This window comes from Berghia stephanieae, unplaced genomic scaffold, assembly GCF_034508935.2.
Source record: "Berghia stephanieae isolate SIO BIC M18660-M18661 unplaced genomic scaffold, UCSD_Bste_1.3 scaffold173, whole genome shotgun sequence".
NCBI classification, from domain to species: domain Eukaryota; kingdom Metazoa; phylum Mollusca; class Gastropoda; order Nudibranchia; family Aeolidiidae; genus Berghia; species Berghia stephanieae.
This window is the reverse complement of record NW_027622768.1, coordinates 12,102-17,500: the sequence shown is the minus strand read 5'-3', so window position 1 is coordinate 17,500 and position 5,399 is coordinate 12,102. Positions and strand designations below refer to the sequence as shown.

Genomic DNA, 5,399 nt, shown 5'->3' with positions numbered 1-5,399 from the left:
CAAAGAAGGAATGTCCCTTCTAGTAGCGTTAGCTCTCCTCTTTCTAGGACGTAACTCAGGTCTTTGTTATATATATATATATATATATATATATATATATATATATATATATATATGAGTATTATTTGTTATAGATAAAGGTCAAATATGTCTAAGCATGCCACGACCCCCCTCTATCTCCCTTCCTCTCTCTCTCTCTCTCTCTCTCTCTCTCTCTCTCTCTCTCTCTCTCTCTCTCTCTCTCCTCTCTCTCTCTCTCTCTCTCTCTCTCTCTCTCTTTCTCAGTTCCCTAAAAATGGGATTAAAAATAAGTAGAAAAATATTCAAACAAAAGCAAAAACCAATAACCAAAATAAGCAACCCTCCCCCCCCCCTTCAAAAAAACAACAACAACAACAACAACAAAAAAAAAAAAAAACAACCCCAAACAAAACGCGGTTTCTAGGCTGTGGCTCTGCTAAAGAGTAGTAAATAATAATTATTGATCGATGTACTCGAGTGCCTGTGATGAACTCCGGCCGGTTGGGCTTGGCGATTCAGGACAACAGATTTCACAGCCCCCACCCCCTGTCTCTCTCACACTCACACACACAAACACACACACACACACACACACACACACACACACACACGATAACTGTAAATTTGAAGAGAAAATGAATTAAATAAGTAAGCAGGTCTGGACCTCTGTCCAAAAGAAAAATGGATGGGACGTAACTAAATATAATCAGCGACATTACAGGCTAACTCACGTTTGTCTCCCTTGGTTGAGGACCGGTCTCGACTTGCCGACTATCATCAAATCAGAGAATATCCTCTGCTACCATGATAAGTTATTTATAAATAACATATAATACATGTATAATGAACTATCTGGCTCTATAGCTCAGTTGGTTAGAGCGTCTGCCTAGTAAGCAGAAGGTCGAGGGTTCGAATCCCCCTGGAGCCTTCTGTTTTTATTTTGTTTCTTTTTTAAATTGTTCACGATTCGCGAATTTTTAATTTTTATTTCAACAAAAATTCAACTTTGTCGAATTAAAGAACGCTAGCTTTTATTGATGCTATGTGCTTTGTTAAAAAAACAAACAAACTTATAACCACCGCCAGCCGGATATAACTTACCAACAAACATAACAATGTGAGTTATCTTAAACGTTTATAGATAGTATGCGCTTGGCTCAGAAGCTCACAACATTGCCATCCGGAAGTATAACGATCCAACACACAAAACTATGTGTAATCATGAACGTTTCTATTCTGGTTAATCCAGTTTAGTGAGAACTACTCATAAACGCGGATGGCAAAAAACAATGACAATGGCCCGAGTGACGTCTGATTAATACAGTTTGGTGAGAACTACTCGCTAAAAACAATAACAAAGAGCTGAGTGGCGTCAATCTATATAGATAGTATGCGCTTGGCTAAGAAGCTCACAACATTGCCATCCGGAAGTATAACGGATCAACACACAAAACTTTGTGTAACCATGAACTTTTATAGGCTGGTTAATACAGTTTAGTGAGAATCACTCACAAACGCGGATGGCAAAATACAATAACAAAGGCGTGAGTGACGTCATCTCCGTTCTATCTATAGACGTTGATAGCGTGTTGATATTCCACCTTGTAATTCCTTTTTTTTATTCTTTAAATTGACGTTTGTGCGATTGCCCCGTATCTTGTCGATGTCTCTTTGGTGTGCATATGTGTTATTATTAGAGAAGAAAAGTAGCGATGTCACACTTTTTACTTTTTCTGTGACAAAATCATTTAATGCGTGTATGTAATCAGTCCTTCAGAGGACTAATAATGAATAGGTTACATATTGAATCATAAGGTGGCATACTTATTATAGGAGGTGTAGATAGTTCGAAGATGACGTCACTCAGGTCTTTGTCATTGTTTTTTTGCCATCCGCGTTTATGAGTAATTCTCACTAAACTGTATTAACCTGACTATAAACGATCATGGCTACACACAGTTTTGTGTGTTGGTCCGTTATACTTCCGGATGGCAATGTTGTGAACTCCTTAGCCAAGCGTATACTATCTATTGGCGTATTCTAAGGATAATGTGACGTAAAAGAGCGATAGGACGGATAATCTTTATTAACGACCAGCATATATTTAGACTAGAAAATTAAGATGCCATCAATCTGAAATCAGTGGATCATTTACACAGGGTACTTATTCAATCCCCCTGAAGAGTGATTTTATACTTCCAATGAGATTGGAACCAGTCTTTTGACATCACACTTTTGTTCTGTAATGGAGCGGCGATTTCAGACACCCTACAAACATCATAAATATTGTTCTTTCTTTCAAGTAATATATATATATATATATCATGATGACAAGAGGGGAATTATTTCATGTCTTCAAACAAACAATTATTATTAGTAATGGCATCAATTCTATCTTCCTCCACCCATTCCCTTTTATTTGGTAATAGTCACCTAACCACGCCCCTCGGACTGTCGTCCGAATAGTATAAACAATGCCAGTTAGTGCTAAACTAACAAAATTCGCAACATCGACGGTGTTATGAGGTTAAGTAAAACTCTCACAAGTTCAACACTCCTGATTACCCGTACCATCACATAAAACTATAATTTGTAACCGTCAACATTTATACTGAAGTATTCTGGAAAAATAAACAACATATTTTAAAATTTGGCCAGAAAACTCGTCCTTCAAAATTTCGATCGATTTAAATGACCCTCATCTTGGCAAAAGAACTCTCAAACCTGGGATTTCGCGATGTCCCAGGTTTGAGAGTTTTTGTTGTTGTTGTTGTTGTTGTTGTTGCCAAGATGAGGGTTATTTAAATCGATCAATACATGAAAGACGAGTTTACTGGCCACATTTTAAAATATGGTTTTTCCAGAGTACGGCAGAAAAGTCAAGTGCGAATCTAATAGGGAGAACTAGTGATCGTAAAACTATAACAAAGAACAGATCGATGTAGACTTCCTTAATTCTTTTGTTTGAAAATAGCCAGCTATAATATTTGACCTAGCGGATTGGAGGGTTTGTTTCAAATCCCGCGTTTTGATTGGTCAAAAATGTTCTGGTTAATATGTTATTACTTACTTTGGCCTTTCCTTCTTCAAAAAATTGAGCTTTTATATAGAGCAATACCCACTAAACGTGCTCAAAGCGCTTTACAAGGGGTACCTGAACACCAGCAACATTTAACATGTAGGATGGGACATGACGCCTGTTTGGCTATATTACAATTTTTTTTCGGACAACGCTGTTAACGGCCAGGTACTCATTTTACACCTGAGTACGGTGAGAGAATGTGAGTAAAGAGCCTTCTCCAAGGACTCAACTATGCGCCGAGCGAGGCTCGAACCCAGGACCTTCCGATCCGAATGCGAGTGTCATACCACTAGACCACATAGCCGCATTCTTCTCGGGGCTCATCAATGACACTTCTCCATCGGGCACGATTTTGGGCTGCCATCTCCACGACTTCCTTTCACGTTGTATCCTTTCTCCTTCAATTGAGCCTATGTGTTGCGCCTCTAGCTGCTACTTGTCCTTCCCCGCTTTCGTTTCCCTTGAAGATTCCACAGGAGTGCCTGGCATGTGATTCTGGATAATGGTTTATATTACACTTTACCCATTTATTGGCAATCTTGCTTAGCGAACAATCAATAATTAACCAGTAGATTTTTGACCAATCAAAACATGGAATTTGTGACACGCCTTTACACGTTCTCGGCCAAACATAGTTGGTTATTTATAAACAATGACGTGAATGAATTCGACCTCTCTCTGATCATTGTTATTGGGTTCTTTCCCCCGCTAAATAGGTGACTAGTTATCACACGATTTTATCGATCATATTTTAAACGTTTAACTTTACACATAGATTTTTGTGTTGGCTCGATTGATGAACTGGTAGAACAGTTTATATTTTACTACGATACATACCATCGATAATAAAACCTCTGTAGTTTGTTATGTTTACCAATCACTGTCATTGTCTACATTTTGACGACTGTCCGAAAGGCGTGGTTATCTAGGTGTCTATTGCTGATAGTGCAGGTTGTGATACAATGGTTTCCTTGCTTTTAAAGACACATGTCACAGGGGTTGATATTGTATCATGTTTTGTAATTTATCTTGGAAAAGGACTTAGATACTCCTTCTATTCGATTTGTCTGTTTTCGGAATAAGGGTGTGTTCCGCATAAATGAGTAGTTGTAAGTTACTGCTGGGTGGACCCGATATCGATCTCGGTCCCTTTGCTTGTGAAGCGAGAGCTCTACCACCTGAGTTATCTGGATTCGTTTAAACTTAACATAATTTAAATATTTTAAAGTCAATCCAATTCACCATTTCGAAAAAAATCGTAAAATTACGAAATTTTGGCTCACAGTTTCAGAAGGTCACGAGCATTTCTAAGTCATTAAAACTTACTGAAAATAAATCTTGATGCCAGACTACGTGCATCTAGTGGTATGACACTCGCTTTCGGATCGGAAGATCCTGGGTTCGAACCTCGCTCGGCGCATAGTCGAGTCCTTGGAAAAAGGCTCTTTACTCACATTCTCTCACCGTACTCAGGTGTAAAATGATTACCTGGCCGTTAACAGCGTTGTCCTTGTCGAAAAAAAATGTAATATCGCCTCGCCTAACAGGCGTCGTGTCTCGTTCTACATGTTACGTGTGGCTAGGGACCCTTTGTAAAGCGACTTGAGTACGTTTAGTGGATAGTGCGCTCTATAAAAACTCAAGTGTATAAAGTTTTAAGGATTTTGAAGTGTTATTTAATCTTTGTGAGGGTATATTGTTGACCTCTACTGTTAACTATAGCGACCACTCTTTCTATCTCCTGAGAATAGGGTTAGTAGTAGTATCGTATGGTGGGGTCACACTTTCAGATCTGTCGCGTCGAGCCAAGCCTTGAATTCATCTTCACATTTGTGAATGGTTTCATAACCTACACTCAGCTTGGTAACAGGACAGTGGAGCACAAGGTGATCTACATCTTGGGGGGTCAGTTTGGCATTTGGGGCATTCTGTTGAGTTGTTTAGACCCCATTTGTTCATTTTTGCGGCTGTTTTCGCATGTCTGGAGCGTAGCCTATTTGCAGCCACCCAGTATTTCCTACCAAGCTGTGAGCCAGGAATTTCATTGGTAGGGTCTTCAATAATTTGGCCTCCTGTTGGGGTATTATTTGCCCATTCTTTTCTCCATTCATCGGTGATGCTGTAGTAATCTTTCTTTGAGAGGTAGAAAGGGGATCTGGATTTTAATCTTGAGCAGGTAGGGGCATTTTTGTAAATTTCGCGCAGAGGGGTATCGTTTTTTTGTTCTGCCTTTTGAATCCACCTTTGGTTTTGTTCCTCTCTTCTGAGATGTGGTGGTGCAATTCCACTCAAGACT

At 39.2% G+C, this 5,399-nt stretch overlaps 1 non-coding gene across 1 annotated transcript; it reads left to right on the top strand.

Annotated features, from left to right (window-relative positions):
- The first annotated feature begins 875 nt into the window (after nucleotides 1-875).
- On the top strand, nucleotides 876-949 carry Trnat-agu (transfer RNA threonine (anticodon AGU)). The gene has a single exon. It is a non-coding gene; the product is annotated as a tRNA-Thr (tRNA).
- Nucleotides 950-5,399: the final 4,450 nt, after the last annotated feature.